The sequence below is a fragment of the Phoxinus phoxinus genome (assembly GCF_949152265.1).
Source record: "Phoxinus phoxinus genome assembly, chromosome: 1".
NCBI classification, from domain to species: Eukaryota; Metazoa; Chordata; class Actinopteri; order Cypriniformes; family Leuciscidae; genus Phoxinus; species Phoxinus phoxinus.
In genome coordinates this window covers 3844936-3863058 of record NC_136876.1, presented here as the reverse complement: position 1 = coordinate 3863058, position 18123 = coordinate 3844936, and the positions used below count along the sequence as shown (strand labels likewise).

General features: G+C 39.7%; 1 protein-coding gene across 4 annotated transcripts in view; it reads left to right on the top strand.

Annotated features, from left to right (window-relative positions):
- Positions 1–18123, top strand: part of LOC306996502 (uncharacterized protein) — a 79693-nt gene that overhangs the window by 12939 nt on the left and 48631 nt on the right. The gene's annotated exons all lie outside the window — the stretch shown is intronic.

The following is an 18123-nucleotide window of genomic DNA, read 5'->3' as shown; positions in this document are numbered from 1 at the left end:
ACAAATATAAATGCAAATAACTTGAAACTTTATATACACAAAGCTAAATTATTTTTATGCTTCTTAGAATCGACAATTAATTTCACTACTTTGCTCTGAACAACCATAATAATGCGTTATGGATGTGACCGTTACGGACGCTTCATATTATATCATATGCATATGACTATTGTCTGTCTCATATGACGATCTGTTTCAGGTCAGAAATGATTTTGGCCACTTCATTAAGTTTTGTTTTGTAGAAAGACTTTCTTTAAAGTGAATTTCGTTTTGTATAAATTGTATCTTAATTTTAAATCAAAGTTTCATCAACCAATTGCCTTGGTTTAATAAATAAGAAGCAAATATAGCAGACAATATAATCATGGAGGTGCCGGCGCAATCACTTGCATTGCACGTGAACTGGAGCGCGTCTCATAAATGAACAGAAACTCAACGTATGCCTTTCACAGACAAAATATAGCTTATCTATAGAAAGATTGAAATGTCTACTTTTAAACTAAACAATTCAAAACGAATTAGAAATAGGCTACTCTCTGATTGTGTAATCCGTATGAAATGTGCTTTTCCCACTACCATGTCACTTTAGAGGCTCGGTACGATGATGTGATGTCCAGCAAATTATCACATTTGTGGTAGTTTTTATAATTTTATAAAGAAATGTTTTTGAATTTTGTTCAGGGGTAATTAACCTGTTTCTACCACTCACTAATATATTTTATATAGAGGTCATGAGTAATTGTGGAGTTCGTCAGCAGTGGGCAGTGTGGCGCTTATTGTGCTCCCGGGACGTTACATCAGTTTGTCCCGCTTTGCGGTCTTTCTCTTTCTGCTGAGTTTCAGCGCCCATAAAATGTAATATTTTAATGATTTAAGTACTTCGTGATTGTCATAAAATCTAGTTACTCAGTTACAAATTTTAAAAGTAACTAGTTACTTAAGAAAGTAACTATTGCGTTACTTTCAAGTAAAATTACATTTTAAATGCTCAAATGTGACCCCACCTCTACCCCTCTTTAACGGAACTTAAAATACATGTGCATGTTCAATTATTTATGATAAATCTGAATATTATAATGAAATGGATACTTAATACAATACATTATTAACAGAAACATGAAACATTGTACACACATCTAAAAGAAAAAATGTTGCTGTGGGACAAAGTGAGACTAGCCTCCATTATTTGGGCTCGTCGCCATACATGTCTCTCGTTGACTGACTGGCTTGTGTTGTTCCTTGTGTGTCCTGTCCTGTCCGACTATGCGTTATGATGGTTCGTTTGCGAATGAGCGTTAGTGATGATGGGTCGTTCGCGAATGAGCGTTAGTGATGATGGATCGACTCGTTCGCGAATGAGCTTTTAATGGGTCGTTCGCGATTCGCGAATGAGCCGACTCTAAGAGCCGGCTCTTTTAGGTGAACGTCGGGAGCTGGCTCGCATATCTGAAGAGCCGACTCTATTTTTACAAATTTAGCCTATAGAAATTAAATAATTCTGTAATAAAAATTGATTTTTTTTTTGGCTCAAAGCCAAAAGAGCGGCTCTTTTCAGTGAGCTGAGTCAAAAGAGCCGAATGCCCATCACTACTATGCGTGCTTTCAAACACCCGCCCAACTCTACCTCTGATTGGCTTATAATGAAATTTTACTCTACCTCAGCCAATCGTCAGCATTTATGCGCTTGTCTCGTGCTCTGCCCACTAAACCAAGGAAGAACAGTAAAAAAAAGTATTTGCCTCTCGCTCAGAGATCTCGTTCGTCTGATGAAAAAAAAAAACCCCCAGCTTCATCAGTTATAGTAACGCGCCGCATTTTTTGGCAGTAACGGTAACGGCGTTATTAAGATGAGAAGAGTAATCAATTAGATTACTCGTTACTGGAAAAAGTAATGCCGTTAGTAACGGCGTTATTTATAACGACGTTATTCCCATCACTGTATATACATAATTATTATACACAGTACACACACATATATGCAGGGCCGGATTAAGAGTTCAGAGGCCCCTGGGTACAATGACTTGTAGGAAAAGTTTTTCCTACTATGGTCAATGGGGACCAGCAACCGCCCGGTTAGCCACACTCCTCAAAATATCATCTTTTGTGTAGTTCGTTATAGAGATGGAGACGTTTATATATTTCAGAACAACTCGTACTTTTATTAGCCACCATGGAGAGCTTGCTAACAACACGATGCCAGTACATTCTACAACAACCCTCCGCCCTCGTTCCCAGGGGGCACTTCAACACAGGGAAATACCATATATGAACATAGCTTCCTTAAACCTAACTTAAGTATGTTATAACTAACTGGATGACACATCATCAGTTATCTACATCCTCTTTCTTTAGTTTTATACTTTCCTCTAGTCAAAACATTATTATTTCACAAACATCTTTGCAACGTTCACGCAGTGCTAAACTGAAATTATGACTGAAAATAAGAAATAAAATAAAAAAGATCAGAATTATTATTATTTTGTCTTACAATTTGCATTAAACAGTGTACTTAGGATTTGGCTTGGAAATCCGTCCATATCTAGTACGATATGGTAACGTTTGAGCAGTTGGCTCAGCTGGAATGTTTTCTTCAGCATGCAGTGCACCTTTAGACACATTGTTGTTGTCTGGATCAAATGGGAGTTGTGACAATAAGTCCTCCAGGTCAGCTTCTGCGCTGTGTGAGAGTGGTTATTTTACAGGAAGTAGATGTCGGCGATTCCTCCTGTACTCCTTACCGTTTGACTCCACAACATAAGATCTGGGCTCCGTGAGTGCTTTTAACAACTCCAATCTTATCGTGTCCCTTTGCTGTTTGCATCCGTACCACTTGGGATTCATGCAGTGGAGAGAGTGGTTTGCTTCTTTTATCAAAGTACACTTTTTGCATTTGTCTCTTTTTGGAGATTTGAGCTTTGACTTTCACAGTGTCCTTTGATCTTGGTTTAAGCATCTGCTTGCTGATGGGCATGTTGGTACGTGTTACCCTGGACATCAATCTCTGTGCCGGTGAACCCAGTATCTCATCTCGAGGAATGTTGCGGATGTTTAACAAATTCAGATACAAGTCTGTCCCATCCCTCTTGGTGGTTTCGAGCAGGCGCTTTGCACTACGAACGGCTCTTTCTGCAAGACCGTTCACCTGGGGATACTCAGGGCTGCTAGTGACGTGACGAAAGTCCCATATGTTTGCAAAGTCTCTGAAGATCTGGCTCGTAAACTGGGTGCCATTGTCAGTGATTAGCTTTTGGGGAATACCGTGCACAGAAAAGTGCTTCTTCAGTTTGTTGATGACGTTTTGCGACGACAAGGTTCGAAGTGGGTTTATTTCAAACCAATTGGAGTAGGAATCTACCAGCACTAGGTACTGTTGGCTGTTCCAGTCAAATATGTCAGCGGCAACAATGGACCAAGGCAGTTCTGGGATCTCATGGAGGTGCAACGGCTCTTTTTGTTGATGAGGTTTTAAAGCGTTGCAAATGCTGCAAGACTGCACGAAGTTGTCAATGTCCTGTGCCATATTCAGCCAGAAGACAGCATCACGCGCTCTGCGCTTGGTTGCTTCAGCTCCGGAATGGCCTTTGTGCAGGATCTGTAAATATTCACTCAGTAGGCTTTGAGGAATTGCAACTCTTGTTCCCTTCATGATGATTCCATCCTTGATAGTGAGCTCATCTCGGAAAGGAAAGAAGGGTTTTAGTGCAACTGGCACACTTTGAATTTTCGTTGGCCAGCCATGCTTGATGGTGTTATACAGACTTTGCAAAGAGCTATCTTTGTCCGTGTGCTCTTTGAGCTCTTGCAATCGGTTGACCGAAATCAGTTGGACAGTCATCACCTCGAATTCATCCTCATCTTTAAGATCCTCCGTTGTTACTATCCTGGGAGCACATGACAGTATGTCTGCCAGGTAGAGCTGCTTTCCTCTTTTGTAAGTGAGAGTCAGGTTGAACTTGTGGAGCTTCAGTATCATTCGCTGAAGTCGTGCTGGAGCAGTGTGAAGGGGTTTGTTCAGAATTGTGACAAGGGGTTGATGGTCTATTTCCACCAAGACCGGTTTTCCATAGATGTAGTCATAAAACTTCTGACAGGCGAAGACCACTGCCAGTAGCTCCTTTTCGATTTGAGCATACCTCCTTTCGGTTTCTGTTAGAGTGCGTGAGGCATAACTGATAGATTCACTATTCTGAAGGCATGCTGCACCCAATCCATACTGAGAAGCATCGCATGTGATGGTAAAGGGCTTGCTTACGTCAAAGTACTTCAGCACTGGTGGGCATGTGATGCATTTTTTTAGCATTTCAAATGCTTCCTGTTGTTGATGTGACCAGCACCAAACTATATCCCTGTGTAGCAGCTGTCGAAGTGGTGCTGTCAGTTCACTGAAATTTGGGATGAATTTACCCAAATAGTTAGCCATGCCCAAGAAGCGCTACAAGGAAGCTTTGTCATCTGGTGGTGGCATCTCTGTAATGGCCTTTATCTTGGCTGGATCTGGTTTTAATCCATGTTCTGTGAAGAGATGGCCCACATAACTGACTTCTTTTAGCCTGAACTTGCATTTTTGTGAGTTTAATTTCAGTTTGACTTCTCGTGCTCTGCTTAGAACCTTTCTCAAGTTCTCATCATGTTCCTTCTCTCCTTTTCCTCCAACGATGATGTCATCTACGATTATGGCACATGGGAAACCTGCAAAGATCTGCTCCATTGCCCGTTGGAACACCTCTGATGCTGAATTTATGCCAAAAGGCATGCGCAAAAAACGATATCTGCCGAAAGGCGTTGCAAAAGTGGTGCGTATGGAAGATTCATGGTCTAGCTTGATTTGCCAAAATGAACTCTTTGCATCGAGCACTGAGAAGATATTGGCATTGGACATTTGTGCTGCTACCTCTTCTACCGTCCGCATTGGATGATGAGGGCGCATAAGGGCTTCGTTTAAATCCCTGGGATCAATGCATAAACGAATCTTGTCAGTGTCTTTCTTATGTGTGGCGACCATTGAGGACACCCACTCAGTGGGCTCTGAGATGGGTGTTATGACTCCCAGTTTTGTCATGTTTTTCAATTCAGCCTCTACTTTGTCACGCATTGCCACAGGTAGTCGACGAGGGGGCCGAACAACTGGAGTGATGTCTGGGTTGATCTTCATCGAGTACGTTACGGGTAGGGTGCCCAGCTCATCGTCAAACAGTTCAGCATATTCTGTGAATATTTCTTGTGGCAAGCTCACATTTTTATTGAAATCAATTCCGTACACTTCTTCTTTGAGGGATATCAAGTTCATTTTTAGACAATCTGGCAGGCCCAGCAATGATTTTACATTTTTATCAACCACATGAAATTCCAACAGGTGTGATTTCCGTTTGCTGGTCAGACACTGCAGCATCATGGTTCCCTTTGTTTCAATCACTGTGCCTCCATAAGCCACTAATGTTGCTTTTGACTTTTCATTGATTTTTTCTTCTTTATTCACAGCTCTGTACGTCTCAATTGAGATGACATTGCACTTTGCGCCCGTATCAATTTTAAGTTCATCGCACTGTAGTGATTAACTGCATCAATTTCACTGGCTCCAAGACACAGCCCATCGATATGAAATGATTCCTCGCTGCTGTCTGTGTTTGCGTCAGTGATCTGATAGACGGATTTGAAATTTTCTTTTGATGCAGATCTGCACTGGGACTTGAAATGATTAAACTTTTTACATCGATGACATTATTAACAATGTTCTTTGTCCCGCTCGTGTTTTTCTGTTGCGGCTGCTGCCGGTACACGACGGCTTTTTTCCCTCTAGTATATACTGCATCGACGCTCGTTGGCCTGCTGCGCGGCGCAGCCAGCACCTTCGTGTGTTGCTTGGTTATCTCGCTGATTTGGCAGATTTTTATCGCTTTCACGAGAGTCAAATCACTTTCTCTGAGCAATACTCTTCTCACGTTATCACTGCCTATGCCACACACCAGTCTATCTCTGATTAATTCGTCTGTGAGAGCACCAAAGTTACATGTTTCCGTTTTATTTCTCAGCGTACTCGCATAGGCCTCGATGGTTTTGCCTGGATTTTGGTTTCTGGTGTTGAATGAATGTCTCTCCATCGTCACGTTTGTCTCTGGATTGCAAATTTCCTGGAATTTTCGCTTCAAACATTCTGGATCCTCCCTTGTCTCTGCTGGCGTAACTATATCTGCCCCATTATCAGCCAGTATCGCTGGAGCATATGAGAATGAACGCTCTCTTTCAATCGCCTCTGGTCCTGCAAGATTGAGGAGTATGTAGGCTTTAGTTTTATCTGGCTTTTCGCTGTGAGCTGCGGCGATGAATATGTCGAATTCCAGTTCGAATTTTCGCCAGTTTTCTGCTATGTTGCCGTCGAAAATCAGCGGGTCTGGTCGGCGAAATCCTTCAGCCATTATGTCCTCTGTTATTGACTGATTTTAACTTCTGACACCATGTAGTTCGTTATAGAGATGGAGACGTTTATATATTTCAGAACAACTCGTACTTTTATTAGCCACCATGGAGAGCTTGCTAACAACACGATGCCAGTACATTCTATCACAACTCTCCGCCCTCGTTCCCAGGGGGCACTTCAACACAGGGAAATACCATACATAGCTTCCTTAAACCTAACTTAAGTATGTTATAACTAACTGGATGACACATCATCAGTTATCTACATTTTGTGTTCAGCACAAGAAAGAAATTAATACACGTATGGAACAACATTAGAGTGAGTGAGTAAATAATGACATCTTTTTTATTTTTGGGTAACTATCCCTTTAAGGACAAGCGGATGCATGTTTACTATTAGGGCTACTGTCTCTTTAAGATCTGCCCGCGACGAATCTAATATACACGCATTTGACAAGCAGATTTTTTTCTTATTTTTTTCTACTGTTCTTTCACTTTAGACATAACCAACTTTGTTTATGTAAACCTTGTGTGTATTTGACAGTATTAGATTAGTATTAGATTAGTAATTTTTATAAACTACAGTGTCCCGTTCCTCTGCATTTCATGTGAATATACGTCGCGCTGTACAGTATGTTGAGACGGAGGCGCCAGAACGGCAAACTGATAGAATGCACGATCCTACGATATTTCTTCAAAAGCAGATCGTGGAGACATTTTAATCATAATATTTGACGGTGCCCAGGGCCCCTCAGATGTCCTGGGCCCCTGGGCAATTGCCCAGTTGCCCTAATGGTTAATCCGGCCCTGCATATATGATATAAACAAAAACTTTTATTCTGCAACCGATTAATTGCGATTAATCGTTATGCATCCCTATTAGAAACATTCAAGCACTTCATCACATTTAGATAAACAGTTACACTATGAAATGGTGCAGAATGTTCTTTCTTTTCTTCAACAAATGGTCAGTAAAGGGAGATTTGAGACATTTTTATATTGATTGTTAACATCAGATTTTTTTTTACATTTATTTTATATCTGGTTTCCAAATTGCAACATTACCAGAATTTGAGTCATTTTCAATACAGTTTACTAAATAGTTATTTTTTTAGGAATAATCAGTAAACACTAAGTTACTGATAAGTTGTATTTGTCAAATATCATATAAGTTATTCATAATTATAGAGATTTTTCTTCTTATAATAACTTTGGTAACAGGGTTTGTGAATGTGATCAACGCGGTACAGTTTGTGTAAAAACTGAGACTATAGGCTTGTTTGAGATGAGCTAAATGCTCAATGGTTTAAACAACCGTGATGTATTGTTCTCTTTTAAAATGTTTGATTTGAAAACTCTGATCTCATGTTTTATGTACACACGTATACATTGTGAGCGAATATTCCCAAAACTTTCTGACGTGAACTCTATTTGGGTTATCTGATGTAATTTTATATAAAAAATATAAACAAATGTCTGTATTAGAGTCCGCTTGAACCAGAAGTTGCAAATAACTTTTCTCCAGTGTTGTGACGATAACACTAGATTCCGCGTTAATTAACCAATTCCGCGATTTCGTCCGAGATTTCCGTGATCACAGAAATCATAGGGCCCTAGAAGTGGTTGAGAGCAGAAGAAGGGAATTGGGGATACTTTTTTATTAAACTTGGGAGGCGGATTGCCGTTACTCTTTCACACATCTTAGTGTGTGTGTTATGTGCGTGTATGACATTTTTAATTATCCTAAATGAAAACTGTAACCCAGTGTCAAAAAAAAGACTTGTATATGTGTATTATAGGTCATTTTTAAACTTTAAACTGTTAGTTTCTTTTTTTCTTCTTTTTTTTTTCTAAATAAAAATCAGTGAATCTATTCTTGTTTATTTTTGTCTATTTAAATTATATTTGCAAACTCACCAAACACAGTTATGGCCAACAACTAATTTGTTACAAACTAAAAAAAAAATTGTTTTAGTATTTTACAGTAAAAAGAAAAAAAAAATATGAAAAACACCTATTCAGATTCTGAAGGGTTAATTATTTTGATGTACTGAAAATTAAATGTAGTATTTTTTTCTGTCATGTCAGACCCGATGGAAGAGAGCGAGGAGAGTGAAGAACTGAGAGAAGTGGAGGAGGAGAGTGAAGAACTGAGTGAAGTGAAGGAGGAGAGTGAAGAACTGAGAGAAGTGGAGGAGGAGAGTGAAGAACTGAGAGAAGTGGAGGAGGAGAGTGAAGAACTGAGTGAAGAACTGAGAGAAGTGAAGGAGGAGAGTGAAGAACTGAGTGAAGAACTGAGAGAAGTGAAGGAGGAGAGTGAAGAACTGAGAGAAGTGGAGGAGGAGAGTGAAGAACTGAGAGAAGTGAAGGAGGAGAGTGAAGAACTGAGAGAAGTGAAGGAGGAGAGTGAAGAACTGAGAGAAGTGAAGGAGGAGAGTGAAGAACTGAGAGAAGTGGAGGAGGAGAGTGAAGAACTGAGAGAAGTGAAGGAGGAGAGTGAAGAACTGAGAGAAGTGGAGGAGGAGAGTGAAGAACTGAGAGAAGTGGAGGAGGAGAGTGAAGAACTGAGAGAAGTGAAGGAGGAGAGTGAAGAACTGAGAGAAGTGAAGGAGGAGAGTGAAGAACTGAGAGAAGTGAAGGAGGAACATCATGTCCAACCTGGAGGAAAACCTTTGAGTCGCTCAAAGACTAAACAGACATTTTTAAAGAAAAGAAGAGCCAAGAAATCTTTCACCTGCACTCAGTGTGGAAACAGTTTCACAACCAAACAACATCTTGATGTTCACATGAGGATCCACACCGGAGAGAAGCCGTTCTCATGTGATCAATGCGGCAAAACATTTCTTAGTTCATCAAACCTGAAGAGACACCTGATAGTTCATACGAAGGAGAAGCCGCATTCATGTTCTGTGTGTGGAAAGAGTTTTTCACTGCTGTCTAATTTACATAGACATGAGAAAACTCACACTGGTGTGAGAGAGTACATGTGCTTTGAGTGTGGGAAGACTTTTACTACAGCGAGCAGTTTAAAAGAGCACCAGAGAATTCACAATGGAGAAAAACCTTACAAGTGTTCACACTGTGACAAGAGATTCAGTCACTCATCATCTCTGAAAACACATGAGAGGATCCACACTGGAGAGAAGCCGCATGTATGCCATCAGTGTGGAAACAATTTCTCATGCAAACGAAATCTTGATGTTCACATGAGGATCCACACCGGAGAGAAGCCGTTCTCGTGTGATCAGTGCGGAAAGAGTTTCCCACACAAATATAGTCTTGTACTTCACAATAGAGTTCATACTGGAGAGAAGCCGTTCACATGTGATCAATGCGGCAAAACATTTCTTAGTTCATCAAACCTGAAGAAACACCTGATAGTTCATACGAAGGAGAAGCCGCATTCATGTTCTGTGTGTGGAAAGAGTTTTTCACGGCTGCACACTTTACATGGACATGAGAAAACTCACACTGGTGTGAGATAGTACATGTGCTTTGAGTGTGAGAAGACTTTTAAACCTTTCAAGTGTTCACACTGTGACAAGAAATTCAGTCGATCAGCACATCTGAAAACACATGAGATCATCCACACTGGAGTATAAGATCATTATAAATCACACTGTACGATATGCATCTAACAAACTTGGGTATGACATGTATGTAGACTGTAGGATTTTGGACAGTACAGTAATCACTGTACAGTGTGTACCGGGCAAGAAAGAACATCAAACAGTATTTTCATGTCTTCAAACAGTCTTTTGTATTGTTGTATTTGTTATGGTGCAGGTCACACATGTGTGTTGAGTTTGTTTTGCAGTACCCATGACCTTAGCGTTGCGAGCGCCAAACTCTACTGTTGAGAGAACAGTTGTGCCTGTTCTTTTGAGCCTCTTTCACCTAGATATCATCATATAGAGACTGTGTCTGTTCCCCGAATTTGGAAATCCAAAAAACGCTCAAACCCATCTAAGGTTAAAAATGTAATTGATGTTCAACAAATAAAAAACGGATATAATACGGATGAGCAAATGATAAAGCTTGGGTTGCTGAATATTCGATCTCTTACTTCAAAAGCGCTAATAGTTAATGATATGATTACAGATTATAACCTAGATGTGCTTTGGCTAAAAGTAGCTGGCTAAAGTAGTACCTGGCTAAAACCAAACGATTACATTGCTTTAAATGAGTCAACCCCACAAGATTACTGTTGTGGCAAAAATACATCAAACAAACATCACTGCGTAAGAGACACTCAGAGTCAAATTATAAAAAGAGAAGTATTTATTCTTGCAAGAATAGGAGCAGTCTAATACACAGTTGTTACCCTGTACAGAAGAGTGACACACCCCCAGACAGACTGAACCACCTTTTTATCCTAGCTCTTCCAAGGTCTTCTTCCCCCAGAGCCTTCCTCCTCAGTAGTTTTCCATCCAGTAGTTTTCCATAGACAAAGAAGCCATAACACTAGTTTAGATTCGTCACTAGTTGGCCCACTAAGCCCCCCCTGCACCAAATGGCCTTCTGACATCTAGGTCAGAGGTCCTTACTCGTCTGTTCTCTGGAGTGTCTCCCCCTTCTGCCTCCCCAGGTACATAAACAGAATCTTCTCTCACTACAAGTGAGAGACACACATGTGACATCCTTTGAATCATCTATATTTTACTAAAGATCAATGAATATCATAAAATTGCCACCACATGAACCTCGTCTGAAACGCAAAGGAGGAGGTGTTGCTGTAATTTATAGTAATATTTTCAAAACCACTAAGAAATCTAGTTTTAAATATAATTATTTTGAAGTGTTGGTGCTTAATGTAAAAATATCTAGTGTAAACGATAAATCACATTTGAGATTTGTGCTGGCTACTGTACACAGGCCACCAGGGCACCATGCAGACTTCTATTAGAATTAGTATTGGCTGCAGATAAAGTACTAATTGTTGGTGATTTTAATATACACATAGATAATGAAAAAGATGCATTGGGATTGGCATTTAAAGACATTGTAAACTCAATTGGAGTTAGACAACACGTCTCAGGACCGACTCATTGCCGTAATCATACTCTAGATCTAATACTATCACATGGAATAGATGTTGATGCCGTTGAAATACTGCAGCAGAGCGATGACATCTCAGATCATTATCTAGTCTCATGTAAATTACATTTAGCCAAGGCTGCAAAGCCGACTCAGTGTTATAAATATGTTAGACCGATCACTTCTGTTACTAAAGATTGCTTTATCAATAATCTTCCTAATCGGTTTCATCATCTCAGCATCCCGGATAGCTTAGAAGAACTTGATATTGCAACAGAAACTTTTAACTCTCTCTTTTCCAGCACTTTAAACACAGTTTCTCCGCTGCGCTTAAAGAAGATTAAAGAACATAGTCCAACGCCGTGGCACAACGAGCACACTCAGGCCCTTAAGAGAGCAGCCAGAAAAATGGAGCGCAACTGGAAGAAAACAAAACTAGAGGTGTTTAGGATTTCATGGAAGGAGAGCTCGATTGCTTACAGAGAGGCTTTAAAAGCTGCTAGATCTGCTTATTTTTCAACCCTATTAGAAGAAAATAAACATAATCCTAGGTATTGAAGGGGCGGTCAAAATCCCTTGTCTCTTCAGTCAGTTATATATATATTTCATTCCATATCCTTTTGAATGCTTACATTACTTTTATACAAATCAATAATCAAATATATATATGCATTATCACATAATCATTTCTATATTCTTTTGTGCTTGTGAAATTATATATTTCCTTTAGAGAGCAATGCCATTTCTCTGCCTTTCTTCCTGAGGAGCTATGTTTTGGCTAACTGATAATACGAAGCTCAAGCACTCTTCGGCCTTGGCGATGTTATTTGGTGGTGTTCTGTGTGTGTGTGTTTGACTTTCTACGCAGGCATTTGGGACACAACGCTCATCCTCATCGGCGCTCTCCTCTAACAGTTAGGTCAACTCTGACCTAAATCTAAGGATTGGCGACAGCTATCCTGACTAATGGCGATAGGCACCTTTTATCTGCTCACATGTGTGAAATTGTTTATGGTTCTATATTCTCTTAGCCAATCAGATGTATGATGATGCGATGCTTGCCCTTGAAAAATGGTATAATTGGTGTATTATTTTGTGTAAGGTAGAGTTGGCTTGCGACCTCCTCGTGAGACTTTGACGCTCGCTCTACCAATGAAACTGCAAACTATTCTTCAGTAAATTTTTATCTTTTTGATTGAACCTCACGACTCCTGGTCATCTTTTCTACATATCTGGTCTCGGGTCTTATAACTGTTAACCCCTAACAGTATTTACTTGAAACAGTGGCTAAACTAACGAAAAAGAAAGCTTCAAGCCCAGAAGTTTCCAAGCAACACAGCAGTAATGACTTTATGAACTTCTTCACGTATAAGATCGAAAATATCAAGGACAAAATTATAACAATGCAACCTCTAATACAGTATCGCATCAGGAAGTGCATTGTAGTCTCCCTGAGGGAAAATTTTATTCATTTATTGCTATAGGAGAGGAAGAATTTTGCAAACTCGTCAAATCATCTAAATCGACAACGTGCATGTTAGACCCTATACCGACTAAGCTGCTGAAAGAGATGCTTCCAGATGTCATAGATCCTCTTCTTAATATCATTAATTCATCTTTGTCTCTAAGATACGTACCAAAAACCTTTAAGCTGGCTATGTTTAAACCGCCTGTTAAAAAAACGCAACTTGATCCTACAAAATTAGTCAATTACAGGCCGATCTTTCTAGAAAGAAATGATATCTGCAAGGATTTTCAGTCCGGATTTAGACCGTACCATAGTACCGAGACAGCTCTCGTTAGAGTCACAAATGATTTGCTCTTATCATCCGATCGTGGTTGTATCTCTCTATTAGTGTTACTTGATCTTAGTGCTGCATTTGACACCATTGACCACAACATCCTTTTAAATAGACTCGAACATTATGTTGGCATTAGTGGAATTGCACTAGCATGGTTTAAATCATACTTATCTGACCGTTATCAGTTTGTAGCAGTAAATGAAGAGATGTCTTATCGATCACAAGTTCAGTATGGTGTACCACAAGGCTCAGTACTAGGACCGCTGCTGTTCACTCTGTACATGCTACCTTTAGGAGATATCATTAGGAAACATGGCATTAGCTTTCACTGTTATGCCGACGATACTCAGCTGTATATTTCTTCAAAACCTAACAAAACCTACCAATTCACAAAATTAATGGAATGCATAGCGGATATAACAAATTGGATGACTAGTAATTTCCTACTACTATATTCAGAAAAAAACGAGATTCTAATTATTGGACAAAAAACTTCCACACGTAATAACCTAGAGTACTGTCTAACACTTGATGGCTGCTCTGTTAAAGGGGTCATGACATGGTTTTTTTATTTTATTATTATGTTCCTTTAGGTGCAATTATAGTATTACTATAGTTTTTTTTACAAAAAACTTTTAAAATGTAATGATTTATGACCTTTTCCCACCCTGTTTCTCATCCTCTGATTCAAACAGTCTGTTTTGGGGGTGTTTCCTCTTTAAGAGTTCAGTGTTAACGCCCACTGTTATGATTGGCTAACGTCAGTGCCTATGCATCAATTATTAACGCCCCCAGCCAGAACATTTGCGGATTTGGCGCAACTGTTTAATAGTGGGTGATGCATGCGAAGCGATGGCTCTTGCAATGATAAAACCTTATATGTTTGAGCCGGAATCAGAGGAGGAATCAGAGGAAAATGAACCATCACCACAACAACGAAGACTGGATCAGCCCGTGTCCACATGGAAAGTGAAACTATTTTGAATTAATAAAAAAAAATTAACCCGAGACACTTGAAAACGGATTATTGTTGCATAATTATCCTATAGCTTAATTTTCTAACAGTTTAACATTATTTAACTAATTCCAATGAAATGATAGGGTGTACCACGGACAAAAATGCATGCACAGACAGGCCATCTTAGAAGATGCAGCATTGATAAAGGCAACATTTTTAATTTTCTATCACATGTAGGCCTACTAGAAAGGCGACATATTTTCAAGATTCTTTTATACAAATGTGTTTATATTAGCCATGGTAAAAAGTAAGTTTGCGTCGTCGTTATTGAGCCCAGAATAGTTGGCACGGACTTATCTTTGAGCAACAGTTTTCTGGCAAAGCCAAGCATCATATTGGGATTTTTTCCTCAAAACAGTAATCCTTCAAATGTATAGAACACTGCCGTGACTGGGACGTCCGCAAAAAATAAAGTGCATCCATTTTTCCCTGACGACTGGATCTTTCAGCGTATTTAAAAAGTAGTTTAAAGTTTTAAATACATTACTTACAGTTTGCGTCGTCGATGTTGAGCCCAGAATAGTCGGCACGGACTTATCTTTGAGCAACAGTTTTCTGGCAAAGCTCAAAACAGTCTGTTCTCAAAACAGTCATCCTTCAAATGTATAGAACAAACGCTTAAATTAACACTGCCGTAACTGAGACGTCCGCAAAAAATAAAGTGCATCCATTTTTCCCTGACGACTGGATCTTTCGCAGCGTATTCAAAGATGTTGTTTGTCCACAGCCAGGAACAGCACATCTGTGGCATCGTAATTTCCCTGCAGACCCACTCGCTGTCCGTCGACTGAACACTTGTGAGGCGCGCGGTGATACGAAATGAGCGTAGTTGTCTTGCGCTTAAAGTGTAGTTGTCTCGCGCTGGAGGCGGTCATATGCAAACGCTGGTACGTCACTTCGTACCGTGACGTCACTTCTTACCATGGATCCAGAACGAGCTGTATTTAGAGCTTGATTAAATAAATGATTCGTTTATAATGGGGAGGACGTCTTAAGCTATGAAACTTGCAGGACGTTTTAATGGTACAAAGACCTCTTATATACCAAAAGATCAAGGCGAATTTGGTTTCTCATGTCATGACCCCTTTAAGTCTTCGTCGTCGGTTAGGAACCTGGGTGTGCTCTTTGATACCAATCTTTCATTTGAAAGTCACGTGTCTAGTATCTGTAAAACCGCATTTTTCCATCTTAAAAATATATCTAAATTACGTCATATGCTCTCATTGACAAATGTGGAACAATTAGTTCTTGCGTTCATGATCTCAAGGCTAGATTATTGTAATGCTCTACTGGGTGGTTGCCCTGCATGCTTAATAAACAAACTACAGCTAGTTCAAAACGCAGCAGCTCGAGTTCTTACCAGAACCAGGAAGTATGACCATATTAGCCCCGTTCTGTCAACACTGCATTGGCTGCCTATTAAACATCGTATAAATAAAAAAATATTGCTGATTACTTACAAAGCACTAAATGGTTTAGCTCCGCAGTACTTGAGCGAGCTCTTAACGCATTATAGTCCTTCACGTCTACTGCGATCTCAAAATTCCGGCCAGTTAATAATACCTAGAATATCAAAATCGACTGCTGGCGGTAGATCCTTTTCCTATTTAGCACCAAAACTTTGGAACAGTCTTCCTACCATTGTCCGGGAAGCAGACACACTCTGTCAGTTCAAAGCTAGATTAAAGACACATCTCTTTGACCTAGCATACACATAACACATTATAGACTTATATAACTCAATGATAGGCTGTTTACAGTTTATAGGACTTTTGGTTACTTTTTGTAAAGTGTTTGGGGATGTGAAAATCCTGTCTGACATGCTCCAATCCAGAAGTCTTGATCTGGTTAGAGCAATAGATCTAGTTGGGTCCCTTACAGACACATTAAAAAGCTACAGAAGTGACTGTACATTTAAAGAATTATGGAAGGAGATTGAAGAACTTGTGCACCACTGCAACATTAGCACAGAAGCACAAAACAAGAGACGACCAAAGACCAATTTGAAATTTCTGAACTCACTTGTAATGAGCACTGTTGGACAAAGGCACTCTTGAGTTTGCAAACAATGAAGAGTTCAATAAAAGTATTTTCTATCAGGTACTTGACTGTCTTACAGCAGAAATAAATAGGCGCTTTTCCGAAAAAGAACTGTGGGATAATGGAAGGAGTGCAGTCTCTTGACTCCAAAGGCCCATCATTCTTAAAAGAGGAACCCCTGCTTGCTTTGGGAAAACCATTCGAGTCAGATTTAGAAGACCTTAAGCATGAGCTTCATCAAACGAGACGGCTTTTAAGAAGGGAGAAAAGTGGAGAGAGACCAGCTTCTCTACTTGAGTTTGTGGGGTTTTTGGAACCTTACAAAGAGGTTTTCCATGAACTTTTTAGGCTTAGTAAAATTTTGGTTGTGATTCCAGTTAGCACTGCATCCTGCGAAAGAAGTTTCTCTGTCCTTAAATTAATAAAAACCCACCTCAGGACAACAATGGCAGATGATGGATTAAGTCACCTGGGCATACTCAGTGTTGAGTCAAGGAGGGCATATTACATTAATATGGAGGACTTTGTAAAACATTTTGCTTCATCTCACCAGAACCGCAAAATTATGCTGTTCTGAATGTTTGTTTTTGTGAACTTGGTGGTGCCATACCACTGGGTAGATGCAGGTCATACCTGGTACAACTATTGAACTTTATCATTAGAGTCAGTGTTAAAGGGCTCTATGTTTTTTTGTATTGTTGTTCTATTATTATCTTGTGGTACATATTTGAATGTGTACAACTGCCTTGTCCTGCCTTGTTTTTTGACAGGTCCAAGTTTACTTCAGTTTTTGTTTACTACTGGACTTGATTAGTCCAAGGAGCACTTTGAATACTTGTTGTTCTATTTTTGCTGTATACTCAGGGTGCGATTTGCCGGGGGGGATGCGTGGGATTTCCCCCTTTCTGGTCAATGTATCCCTGCCTCTGCTTAATTATTTTTTATCCCCGGTGGGGATAAATTTATCCTCCCCTCAAAGTGATCACAGTGCTACTACACTAGTGGCGAGACGGATCACAAAACTTATCACGGATCCGTGGTTTGATTAAAGTCAATTTTATTGTAAAATGATTACTCACTCACTCTTGAGCGTCTGGCGCGAGTGATTTCAATGTAAAGACTCGTTTATGCGCGTCTAGAGGTCCTGCGGCGCGGTGTTTAGCGCGGTGCGGTAGACACGAGCCTCATTCGCGCGTCCAGTTTGCCCGAATGAGGCGAATTGCTATCACAGATAATGTATTTTCTATCATTTCACTGTAGCTCAGCATCGCGATGTAAAGTTAACGTTATTGCATGATCAGTTCATATGTGTGGGGAAAGATAAGCTATTAGAGTAAAAATATTGCGTTAGGCTACTTCAGTTAATAAGAAAAAGGATTTTACAATTCCTGCAAATGCAGTGATGAAGTTCATGTTCTCATGATTTATTTTTATGAATAAAAATGTTTCAAAGCACCCCCCCCCCCTGTTTTTTTTTTCTCACAAATCGCACCCTGTGTATACTTAATACATGTATAATTGTGTACATTTTGGAAAATAAACAACTTTAATTGAATCTATATACATTTTGTGGAAATTAATTAATTTTTAGTAAATAAAAAAACTTTGTATATTGACCCCCCAAAATATTACTTTGCTACCCCTGTTTTAAAAGTCTAGCTCCACCACTGCCAATACTGTGGGACAGCAGTAAAAGTGCCCATAGTCTAAGAATCACCCTTTTGCTAACCCTCAAAAAGTGACAACTTTAACATGCACAAATATCTGTGGAGTATTTTGAGCTAAAACTTCACATACACACTCTGGGGACAT